This window comes from Pollachius pollachius (genome assembly GCF_949987615.1).
Source record: "Pollachius pollachius genome assembly, chromosome: 4".
In the NCBI taxonomy this organism is placed as follows: domain Eukaryota; kingdom Metazoa; phylum Chordata; class Actinopteri; order Gadiformes; family Gadidae; genus Pollachius; species Pollachius pollachius.
In genome coordinates, this window is record NC_136937.1 from 33687919 (window position 1) to 33701194 (window position 13276).

Genomic DNA, 13276 nt, shown 5'->3' on the forward strand with positions numbered 1-13276 from the left:
AAAAAAATATATACATATATATATATTTCCCCTTTTTAGGCAGTTAACCAAATACTTAAATGTCTGAACAATACCCTGTTATTCAGTACAAAAATACCTGAAGGAATGTTACTCGTCCTCTTTAATTAAATGTCTCTTTCTCAGTCCATGAAAACAAAATGGATACCGAACGGTCTTCTTACAGAACATAGAACAAATCTTGAAGTGTCCTTATATTGTCTTTAGCAACAAAAAAAAATAGCAAAATAAAGTGAAGTGCTGGCCAGCAATAATATTATAGAGCTCTATATGTGTGTGGTGGTTTAGTAGTTTTTGCCTGCAATCCTCAGGATATTCAGAAGATGACGACGGCTCCTCACGAGATCACGAGCCACAGGAAAGCACTCAGGAAACAGCGGCAGCGTCTCGTCAATGTTCATTCACTCGGCGGAGTTCCTTGCAAACGGTCTTCTTGTGGATAAACGTTGCCAACCATTAAAGAGACACACACCAAAAACAGTGATAATACAGAAAAGCATTAGCTGACTGAAAATATATCTGGGTTACATCTGCAAGCTATGATGTCTCTCCAGGAAAGAACTATGTGGGCTGAGCTCACACGGTCGGGAAAAATTCTCTGGGCGGGCAAAGCAGAGAAAGGGGAGGTAACCTTTACCCGTATTTTTATTTTATATTTAATATGTATTGAAAAAAGATTGATCCCCAATCTCTGCAACCTAACCTTTAGCAACTGTTATGTCTGAAAACATGCAGTTTGTTTTCATAATGTGTCCTGTTGGACTCTGTAGGTTATGCACTGCTATTGACAGGTTACTGTGTCTTTAAGGTTTTCAGCAGTGTTATACGGCAAGGTCGTAAAATGTAAGTTGTGCGTCAGTTCAGTAAACGCAACGAACGAAGCAACCGTTGTGGTCATTGACTCCTACACGAACACAATATTTGGCGAACGAGGATAGCTGAACTCGCCTTGCCGCCTCCTCCACCTTTCCTACCGGTTCCCGGCGACCCAGCTGTTCCCTGGGATCGGTGGCTGCGGTCATTTGAGGATTATCTGCTGGCGTTGGGACACACGGACCTAGCGGAGGCCCGGAAGTGTGCGCTCCTACGCCATTGTCTCGGGCAGGAGGGACAGCGAGTCTTCGCCACGCTCACCTTATTGGACGATAAGTACGCCACAGCTACGGCCGCTTTGAAGGCACACTTCAGCTCCGGGAGAAGCTGGCGGATGTACCGTTTCGAGTTTCGTCAGAGGACCCAAAAGCCGGGTGAGACCGTTGCCCACTTCGTGTCAGCTTTACGTGAGCTGCCTAGGCTTTGTGACTTTGGAGGATGGACTTGTAGTTGACCAGTTAATAGAGAAAATGTCATGCAACCAACTGAGGGAGAGACTTTTATTAGAGCCAGACTCCATGACACTAGCAGATAATGTAGTGATTGGAAAACAGTTGGAAACGGCCCTAGCGGAGGCGCGCAAGTTCGGCCGCGCAGTGCACGACCCGATGACGTCATCACCGCCGTCAGTTCATCATACAGAGACTGCAGGGCCAAACGACGGGGTGAGTGACAGTTTGGATGTACAGAGAGTGGACAGGGGGCCCAGGGAGAGTGGGGCCAAGAGCTGTAGCAACTGTGGCTCTTCTCAGCATGCTGCCAGAAATCAATCATGCCCTGCTCGGGGAAAACGTTGCCGCAACTGCAGCAGATTGAACCATTTTGCACGCTGCTGTCGCTCTTCCCCTGCTTCCCATGATACTGCTGCTGTCCCCATAAACACTGTTCAGACCTCACAGCCTGCCTTCAAACATTGCACATGCCGTGTGGGCACAGCTCTAATCCCGCTCCTCGTGGACACAGGAGCCAAAGTGTCAATCCTGAACGAATGCACATATGACCGCTTCTTCAGTCAGGTGCCTCTGGAAGCAGCAGTTAAACCCCTGTTGGGCTACGGCCATTCTCCCATCTCCACTCTGGGCGTGGCTTGCCTTCCCGTCAGATATGGGCGACAATGTGCGCCTAACGCCAAGTTCTGCATCACCCAGAGGGGAGCCAACATTATGGGCCTAGACTTGTTCCTTGCCCTGGGTTTTGCTGTGCGTGATGCTAGAGGCCAGCATGTCCTGCAGGTCGCCACCTCCTGGCCTGACCGCTACCCACAACTGTTAGTCCGCCCTGTCATCCAGCCTCTACGGCGCATTCCTCTGGCTCTCCGTGACGCAGTGGAGGCCGAGCTGCAGCTCCTGGTGGGGTCAGACGTCGTCGAGCCTGTCGACGCCTCGCCATGGGTGTCAAACCTGGTGATAGCTAAGAAAAAGGGGGGCGGACTGCGACTCTGTGTGGACCTCACAGACGTGAACAAAGCCATCATCCCCGACAAGTACCCCCTGCCTACGGCTGAGGAACTCACTAGCCATTTCTACGGCTCCACTGTCTTCAGTAAGATGGACCTACGAAATGGCTACCTGCAGGATCCTCTGGCACGACCCAGCATGGACCTTACAGCGTTTGTCACGCACATGGGGGTCTTCAGATTCAAACGCATGGCATTTGGACTCTCATCAGCCCCGAGCTGCTTTCAGAAGATAATGTCACTCATACTGGCCGGTATCCAGGTTGTCCCCATCTACCTGGATGACGTGGTCGTACATACACCCTCCACCACACTGCATGATGCTCGCCTGGTGCAAGTCTTTCAGCGTTTCGAACAGCATGGGGTCACACTGAACGCTGAAAAGTGCATGTTCGGGGTTGAGGAAGTTGAGTTCCTGGGCTTCAGGCTCTCGAAGGAGGGCATCACCCCGATTATGTCCCACACTGAAGCCATTCTGTCCCTCCCAGACCCGCAGTCACCATCCCAGCTGTCTTCCTTCCTGGGGATGGCCGCCTACTATCTCAGGTTCATGCCACACTTCTCTGATTCAACAGCTCCCTTGCGCCGGCTGCTCAGGAAGGAGGCTGCGTGGGACTGGACCCCGGCCTGCCATGAAGCCGTGCGCGTCATCAAACAGCGGCTCACGTCCCCGCCCACACTGACCCATTTCAGCCTGACTGCTCCCACCTTGGTCACCTGTGACGCATCCAGGATGGCGCTGGGCGCTGTCCTCTCCCAGACTCAAGACGGGGTGGAACGCCCGGTAGCTTTCGCCTCACGAGCACTTACTCCAGCGGAGCAGAAGTATTCGGTGGGGGAGAGGGAGGCTCTGGCCTGCCTGTGGGCTTGCGAACGCTGGCATGTTTATTTATACGGGAGGGCTTTCACCATTCGCACAGACCACCAAGCGCTGACGGCACTGCTGGCGACCCAAGGCTCGGGGCACAGGCCTATGAGACTGCTAAGGTGGGCTGACAGGCTGAACCAGTACAACTTCAGCCTGGAGTTTGTGCCTGGGCGGGCCAACACGGTGGCCGACCTCCTGTCCAGGGCTGTGTCGGTGACGAAGAAGATGGGTGGGGTGTCATCAGACCCAGAGAGCGATGAAGACTGGGTCCACATCCTGCACGGGCCCCTCAGCTCAGCAGTCACCCTGGCGGAGCTGCAGCAGGCCTCAGCTGCTGATGAGGCCCTCACGACTCTCCGCACCTACGTCCGGGACGGCTGGCCTGCCAAAGTGGATGATAGGCTGCTTCCCTACTACCGCTTCCGCAACGAGCTCTCCTGCTGGGGGGCTGTGTGCCTAGCTCGCGGTCACCGTGCGGTCATTCCAGAGACTCTCAGGTCCGGAGTACTACACATGGCGCATGAGGGGCACCTTGGGGTGGTCAAGGTAAAGCAGCGCTGCCGGGATACAGTTTGGTGGCCCCACATAGACTCTGACGTTGAGGAGCTGGTGCGTAACTGCGCCTGCTGCCTTCTGAGTGGGAAAACAGGCCAGCCCGCCACAGCCCCTCTCACCCCAACCCCTTGGCCGTCTTCACCCTGGGAACACATCCAGGTCGACATCTGCGGTGAACTTCACGGGGCGCCTGCTCATGCCCGTTACCTGCTGGTGGTGCACGATCTTCATTCGAAATGGCCAGAGGTTTTCCAGTTGAGCTCCGTCACCGTGCACTCCATCGTCGACCGCCTGGACAACCTGTTGGGGCGCTGGGGCCTCCCGGGTGTGGTCACAACAGATAACGGGCCCCAATTCACATCAGCAGAGTTCACAGAGTTTCTCACGCTGCGGTCCATCAAGCACATCAGGACGGCAGTGTATCACCCAGAGAGTAATGGAGGGGTGGAAAGACTGAATAGGACTCTCAAAAATGGTATCCGAGCCTGTCTGGACGAAGGGAAGACCTTCAGCGACGCTCTCAACCAAACTCTCCTGACCATCCGGGCATCCAAACATTCCACCACTGGAGTGTCACCTGCATTGCTAATGATTGGACGTGAACTAAAGCAACCACTGGACTGCTTGAGAGCTGAGCCACCTCCTGCACGTGGGAACCCAGGGCTCCAGAAAGCCAGAGCTCAGGTGAAACATTCGCAGGCTCGGATGAAAGAGAAGTACGATGCCACACGTAGGGTGCAGACCCCCTCACTTTCAGCAGGGGATTGGGTCAGGATCAAACGCCTCCACCGCCAAAATAAGCTGCAGTCATACTGGTCAGAGCCTCTGTGGGTGACTAAGCAGCTGGGGCCGGCCACTTACAGACTGGAGAACGGGACTCGTTGGCACTCAAACCGCCTGCACAGAGTTACAAGCCCCACTGTACCGGCCTCACCTCTGTCGCCGGCAGCTCTAGGTTGGCAGCCCCGGCCAGGAGCTAATCGGGTGGCAGGGGACCAACCAGCGCCACACGACGCAGCTTCAGGGCCAGCATGCCCTCAGAGAATGAGGGCCCCGCCTGTCTGGCATGGGGACAATGTGACAGGGTGACATTGACATTGGGGTGGGTGCGAGGTGAATGTTATGTTTCTGTTCCCTGGGGGGTGGGGGGAAAATGTTATGTCTGAACACATGCAGTTTGTTTTCATAATGTGTCCTGATGGACTCTGTAGGTTATGCACTGCTATTGACAGGTTACTGTGTCTTTAAGGTTTTCAGCAGTGTTATACGGCAAGGTCGTAAAATGTAAGTTGTGCGTCAGTTCAGTAAACGCAACGAACGAAGCAACACGTTGTGGTCACTGACTCCTACACGAACACAATAGCAACCTATAGAGCAAGATGCCTACCCCTCCCTGTTATCCACATATATCCTTATTAACTGTCTAACCCCTACCTGTTACCACATATATCCTTATTCACTGTCTAACCCTAACCCCTACCTGTTACCACATATATCCTTATTCACTGTCTAACCCCTACCTGTTACCACATATATACTTATTCACTGTCTAACCCCTACCTGATTCCACATATATCCTTATTCACTGTCTAACCCTAACCCCTACCTGTTACCACATATATCCTTATTCACTGTCTAACCCCTACCTGTTACCACATACAGTGGGGCAAAAAAGTATTTAGTCAGCCACCAATTGTGTAAGTTCTCCCACTTAAACAGATGAGAGAGGCCTGTAATTTTCATCATAGGTAAACCTCAGCTATGAGAGACAAAATGAAAAAAAAAATCTAGAAAATCACATTGTCTGATTTTTAAAGAATTTATTTGCAAATTATGGTGGAAAATAAGTATTTGGTCAATAACAAAAGGTCATCTCAATACTTTGTTACATGCCCTTTGTTGGCAATGACAGAGGTCAAATGTTTTCTGTAAGTCTTTACAAGGTTTTCACACACTGCTGCTGGTATTTTGCCCATTCCTCCATGCAGATCTCCTCTAGAGCAGTGACGTTTTTGGGCCTTCGCTGGGCAACACAGACTTTTAACTCCCTCCAAAGATTTTCTATGGGGTTGAGATCTGGAGACTGGCTAGGCCACTCCAGGACCTTGAAATGCTTCTTACGAAGCCACTCCTTCGTTGCCCGGGCGGTGTGTTTGGGGTCATTGTCATGCTGAAAGACCCAGCCACGTTTCATCTTCAGTGCCCTTGCTGATGGAAGGAGGTTTTCACTCAAAATCTCAATATACATGGCCCCATTCATTCTTTCCGTCACACGGATCAGACGTCCTGGTCCCTTGGCAGAAAAACAGCCCCAAAGCATGATGTTTCCACCCCCATGCTTCACTGTAGGTATGGTGTTCTTTGGATGCAACTCAGCATTCTTTCTCCTCCAAACACGACGAGTTGAGTTTTTACCAAAAAGTTCTATTTTGGTTTCATCTGACCATATGACATTCTCCCAATCCTGTTCTGGATCATCCAAATGCTCTCTAGCAAACTTCAAACGGGCCCGGACATGCACTGGCTTTAGCAGGGGGACACGTCTGGCACTGCAGGATTTGAGTCCCTGGCGGCGTAGTGTGTTAGTGATGGTAGCCTTTGTTACTTTGGTCCCAGCTCTCTGGAGGTCATTCACTAGATCCCCCTGTGTGGTTCTGGGATTTTTGTTCACCGTTCTTGTGATCATTTTGACCCCACAGGGTGAGATCTTGCGTGGAGCCCCAGATCGAGGGAGATTATCAGTGGTCTTGTATGTATTCCATTTCCTAATAATTGCTCCCACAGTTGATTTCTTCACACCAAGCTGCTTACCTATTGCAGATTCAGACTTCCCAGCCTGGTGCAGGTCTACAATTGTGTTTCTGGTGTCCTTTGACAGCTATTTGGTCTTGGCCATAGTGGAGTTTGGAGTGTGACTGTTTGAGGTTGTGGACAGGTGTCTTTTATACTGATAAGGAGTTCAAACAGGTGCCATTAATACAGGTAACAAGTGGAGGACAGAGGAGCCTCTTAAAGAAGAAGTTACAGGTCTGTGACAGCCAGAAATCTTGCTGGTTTGTAGGTGACCAAATACTTATTTTCCACCATAATTTGCAAATAAATTCTTAAAAAATCAGAAGTTGTGATTTTCTGGATTTGTTTTTTCATTTTGTCTCTCATAGCTGAGGTTTACCTATGATGAAAATTACAGGCCTCTCTCGTCTTTTTAAGTGGGAGAACTTGCACAATCGGTGGCTGACTAAATACTTTTTTGCCCCACTGTATATCCTTATTCACTGTCTAACCCCTACCTGTTACCACATATATCCTTATTCACTGTCTAACCCCTACCTGTTACCACATATATCCTTATTCACTGTCTAACCCCTACCTGTTACCACATATATCATTATTCACTGTCTAACCCCTACCTGTTACCACATATATCCTTATTCACTGTCTAACCCCTACCTGATTCCACATATATCCTTATTCACTGTCTAACCCCTACCTGTTACCACATATATCCTTATTCACTGTCTAACCCCTACCTGTTACCACATATATCCTTATTCACTGTCTAACCCCTACCTGTTACCACATATATCCTTATTCACTGTCTAACCCCTACCTGTTACCACATATATCCTTATTCACTGTCTAACCCCTACCTGCTCCTTGAATCACATGTATCTATGTACTGTAAGTAGTTTTAGGGTGAACGGGTCTGAAGGGTATCAACCAACATAGAAACGATAGAAAACACTCAATTCAAACCATTTTCTGGTGAGACCTGAAAGAATTTCGTAATAACTAACAAACTAATCGTCATATACAATCATGACTAATATGAAAATAAAATACACATTTCTCACTAGAAATGTAAAAACAAAAATGACGAATGTATATCAAAATATTGAATTTTCCACTATGAATACTTCAGCCATGTTTGTTTTGTGTTGAGGTTTTACCTATAGAAGATATGTCAAAAAACATATTTTTACTGTCAAAAACAATATTGTTGTATTTTGCGTCAAATTATTGATTTCTTCAGTAAGGATCCATGTAATCGGGATAATGTACATATTATCCCTTGATGTAACGTGTCAAACGTTTGATTCAACTTTTTTTTTTTAAAGCTATCTTTCACACCATTCATTGTTGTCTTTTAGACTTAAAGTCAACAAGATAAATTCATCATCTTTTCGTTTAACTTTCATTAGACAAACAAGGAGTGAAGGGTGACCAAGCGTAAGTTTAATATATACAATTGCACACAAATGATATAAACCTTATTGATATAATTATTAGTCAAATGAAAGGAATTTCTATGCATTCTCCTTGGACATAGAAATACCACGTGTCCTCTCTAATTTAAAAGGTGTTAACATAAGTTCGCAGTTGGTGTGAGTCCTCATGTGGATCTTCAGCGTGGAGCCATGACTGAAGCGCATCGTGCATTAATCGCACCTGAAGGACTTCTCGCTAGGGCTGACCGATAAATCGTATTTTCATCGTCATCGCGATATGAACATGCGCGGTTAACACATCGGAAAAGATGCCTGAAACGCGATGTATAAAACTCATTTTATTTACACGCGCCATGTATTCACACCCAGCATGCGAACATTTGACCTATCAGATGGAGCCCTGGATACATGCGCCATGCATTCACACCATTTGGCCAATCAGATGAAGCAACAGCTAGCCGTCGGCGCCGGCAGCGTCCCCGGGTCCTATGTTCCCCCGGGTCCTATGTGTTCCGGAGCCACCCTCAAATTAATTGGTGTTAATTTTGTGGCGACTGCGAGGCTATGTAACACGATGGCGGAGAAAGGAGAGAATAGCGAGGAAAATGTGGTTGACGAAGACCTTGTGGTGAAAAAGAACTGCACTTCTGCAATTTGGAGTTATTTTGGATTCCGTAGCGACGACGTGTTACAAACACAGGTACTGTGTAAAACATGCCGAACAGCTCTGGCAACTTCCAGAGGAAACACAACAAACCTCCATCACCACCTGCAACACAACCATAAAGAACTACACGAACAATTCAAAGCTAGCCAAACCACAAAACCAAAAACGTTGAGTAGCAGCAAATCTAAAACCTTGCAACAGTCCATTTCTCAGAGTTTCGCGTGCGTGACTCCTTACGAGAAAACATCCAAACGCCACGGAGAAATAACAGAGGCCATAACTCGTTATTTGGCTAAGGACATGATGCCTATAAACACAGTGACCAAAGATGGTTTTGTGAGTCTGATAAGGAAACTGGACCGAAGATACAGCATTCCATCACCCAATTATTTTTCCCAAGTCGCCATTCCAAAAATGTACGACACATGCAGGAAGACAGTGGAATCGGAACTGGGTCAAATTGAACACTACGCCTGTACCACAGATCTTTGTTCCAGTCGAACGACAGAGCCCTACATCAGCCTCACTGTACACTTCCTGGATCAAGACTTTGAACTGAAAACGCGATGTCTACAGACAGCCTACTTCCCCGGAGAACACACTGGGGAAAACATTGCGTGTGGACTACGTGAGGCTTTGACCAGCTGGAATTTGCGGGAAGAGCAGCTAGCTTGCATCACCACCGACAACGGGTCAAACGTTGTGAAGGCCACCGAACTCAACCACTGGGTCAGACTTCAGTGTTTTGGCCACAGGCTGCATCTTGCCATCGGTAAGTGTAAATTAATACATTTGATTACGTGGCATTATTGTTATCTATTGCCGTCTTATTTTGTAATATTATTGTTTTATTATTGTTTTTGTTATTTATTGTTATTATTTTATATTGTTTTTTGTTTTTTGAGAACCTCTGTGTCTATTGTTTTGTAACCTATTGATTTTGAGCTCATGCCTACAAGTTAAACTACTACTACATGCCACATAATGGTAGTCTGTCTAGTCCCTGAATCATTACTTTGTAATTACTGTAGTTAACTAGTATGTAGTCCCTGAATTATTACTTTGTAATAATTGTAGTTAATTATGCAGTCTCTGAATTATTTCTTTGTAATTATTACTAAATTGTTAGATTTTGCAGTTAGGCTACAATGATTACTGGTAGGTTTTAATATTTTTTTCATGTGTTTTCCTGTCTTTCCAGAAAATGCTGTTAAAGATGACAGCCGCATTGCCCGTGCTGCTGGGCTTTGTAAAAAGATGGTGGGACATTTCTCCCACAGCTGGAAGCAGAAGATGGCACTGAAAGAAGCACAACAGGAGCACAACCTCCCAGAGCACTCACTCATCACAGAATGCCCAACTAGGTGGGGCTCGAGGCAAAAGATGATGGAGAGGATCTTGGAGCAGCGGCAAGCCATATCTAATGTCCTCTCGGCAGACCGAAAAACACGGCATCTGGTTCCCTCCTGGCAGGACCTGGATGTACTGGAGTCTGTAAACCTGGCATTACACCCTTTGCAAGTATTTACTGATGCTCTTTCCGGGGAAAGCTATGTGAGTGTTTCATATGTGAAACCAGTCCTTCATCTCTTGAATACATCAGTTCTTGCAGAAAAGGAAGATGACACCAATTTAACCAAGACCATTAAAGTGAAAATCCTGGATTACATGAATACAAAGTATGATGACCCAGCAACACAAGAACTTCTGGACACTGCATCCTTCATGGACCCCAGGTTCAAGGTCAGCTACATCAGCAGCGAAAAAGTCCAAGACATCAAGACCAGGGTGATGTCAGAAATGAAAGAAACAGCACGGAAGGTAATTGGGTTATACATTTGACATGAGCACTGGTGGGATACAAGAGGTCACATACTGTAATCAGATGGTGCATTATCTGAATGTGAATGGAACATGTGTATTTTTCTATGTATTCTTAATTGTCTCTCTGTTTTAGGAGGGAACACCTTCTGACAACACTGAGGCCCAAAGCATGGATCCACCCAGCAACAAGAAGGCAAAGCGATCATTGGGCAGTTTGCTCAAAACAAGTCCAGGCCCCACCACTCCCACCGCATCTTCCATGCAGCTGGAGCAAGCTGTTGAAGCTGAACTTAACAGCTACTTGCTGTCCCCCACCATTGACAGTGAGGCAGACCCTTTGGCTTGGTGGAAACTCCACCAGGTCACCTACTCAAAGCTGAGCAAACTAGCTCGGAGGTATCTTTGTATACCTGCCACTAGTTCACCTTCTGAGAGGCTATTCAGCACATCAGGGAATGTGGTAACATGTCAACGTGCATGTTTGAAACCCAGCAAAGTCAACATGCTGGTTTTCTTGGCCAAGAACTTGCCCTAAAGAATAACTTGCCATAAGGGGTAGATTTTTTTTTTTCCTGATTGTATCTTGATTTAGTTATTTCAATTTTCCCCCGCATACTATAGATCCTTGCACCTTGTTGGGTGGAGTCGAGGGCCTTGATGATTGTAATGGGAGACATTAGTTATTTTAAATTGCCATGCCCATGTTTAATTTATATTTATTTAATTATTTAAGTTGTTTTCCCCCAGATATTTTTTTATTTCAAGAGTTCAATGTTTTTGTTCAGTTTAGAAGAAAATATTTTAAATAGAGCAGGGGAAATTAAACTTCGTTGGGTGTTCATGTTGTGCACTTTGTTCAATAAAAGTTAAATAAAATAATTTATTTCATTTCTTTATTCAGTGGGCATAGGCTATTCAATGTTTGGGGTCTATGTTAGCAGTGTACCTATTATAGCAGAAAGACAGGAACTGTATAGCTAATATGCACATTTCAATATTTATTTATTTATTGCAAGTCATATCTCATCACAATATTATCGCACATCGCAGATTTTCCTCATCGTGCAGGCCTACTTCTCGCCGGTGTGAGTCCTCATGTGGCTCTTCAGGGTGGAGCTCCGACTGAAGCACATCGTGCATTGGTCACACCTAAAGGAATTCTCCCTGGAGTGCGTTCTCATGTGGTTCTTCAGGTACCCTTTCCGACTGAAGAGCTTCGTGCATTGGTCGCAACTGTAGGACTTCTCGCCGGTGTGAGTCCTCATGTGGATCTTCAGCCTGCAGCTATGACTGAAGCGCTTCTTGCATTGGTCACACTTGTGGGGCTTCTCCCCAGCGTTAGGTGTAGGGTTTGTGAGGCCAAAGTGAGACCTCATGTGCCGCTTCAGGGAGTCTTTCCGACTGAAGCCCTTGATGCATTGGTCGCACCCAAACGGCTTCTCTTTGGGTTGGGTTCTCATGTGGACGATCATATTGGTATTCTTGGGAAAAACCTTGCCACACAAGACACCGGGCCGGCCCTTGCGGCCGCCCCGATGCCCAGTCAGCTCCTCAAGGCGGACCAGCCGCACGCTGCAGTTCAGGCTCTTGGCCACGCTGCGGTCCGCGGACAGCGAGCTCAAGGCCTCCGGTTCTGACGCGGTGAAGAGGGTGTCATGGCCGTCCACCGCCAGTGGGCCCTCCCCTTTTCCGTAGACGCTCAGGATCTTCAGCTCCCCGCTGTGACTGGACATGTGGGAGGAGCCAGGGGCGTCCACACCCAGACTCTCTGAGGTGGCGCCGCGCTGCGTGCTACGGTCTCTAATGTCATTGCCGTCTTCTTCAGATGGGAAAACAAAGACAGAGAAAGTAATGGTATTAATTCAATATTTGCACAAAGGGATACAGTATGTACTTTGTACACACTGGTGTATCGGAAGATGTATATTTTGACATTCTAACATCTTTTTGTTTATCCTTGTTCCCCTTGGGAGGGTCAAGGGTCAAAGGCTCCAGCTGAGAAGGCACCGCTACGTCTCCGCCTTTTAAGGATGTGGGGAGGTCATAAAGACACAACCAAGGTAATCTGTTGTTGCCGATCACCTGTTTTACCAATACTGTGGTTATACTGGGAATCAGAGCGGATTCAACATTCCTGACACCTGCCATGAAGATGATGTAAATCATTCTACTATAAACTGTATAGTAGTCCTTGTGTTTTAGCAGGGTGCTGGTCAAGATGCTTTTCAAAAGAGGCCAGGCTTTTCAGCGCAGTTAGAATCGAGTACATTCTCAGTTGATCCAGGTCGTTTGCTTGCATGGATGCAATGTGTATTACTCACCTACAGCGGGCATGCCTCCACCAATATCCTCATCAACCTTAATTAAAATGGTGGCTGGGGTCTGCTGCTTTCCACATAAAGAAGGAAACACACACAAGACAAATTGATTTGAACGGAATAGTTGTAACTCCCAAATTACGACTCATTGAATCATAAAGGTGTGTGCTTTCTATGGGTGTGTGCTGGAGTTGTAACAGAGGAAGCCTCTCATTTGGATGGTGAATAAGAAGATGATTTCCAACCTGCACACTCAGCTCCTCAGGGCGGACCAGCCGCTCGCCGCGCTCCAGGCTCTTGGCCGCGCTGTGGTCCGCAGACAGCAAGTTCAGGGCCTCCACTTCTGAAGCGGTAAAGAGGGTGTCATGGCCGTCCACCGCCAGTGGCCCCTCCCCTTTTCCGTAGACGCTCAGGATCTTCAGCTCCCCGCTGTGACTGGACATGTGGGAGGAGCCAGGGCCGTCCACA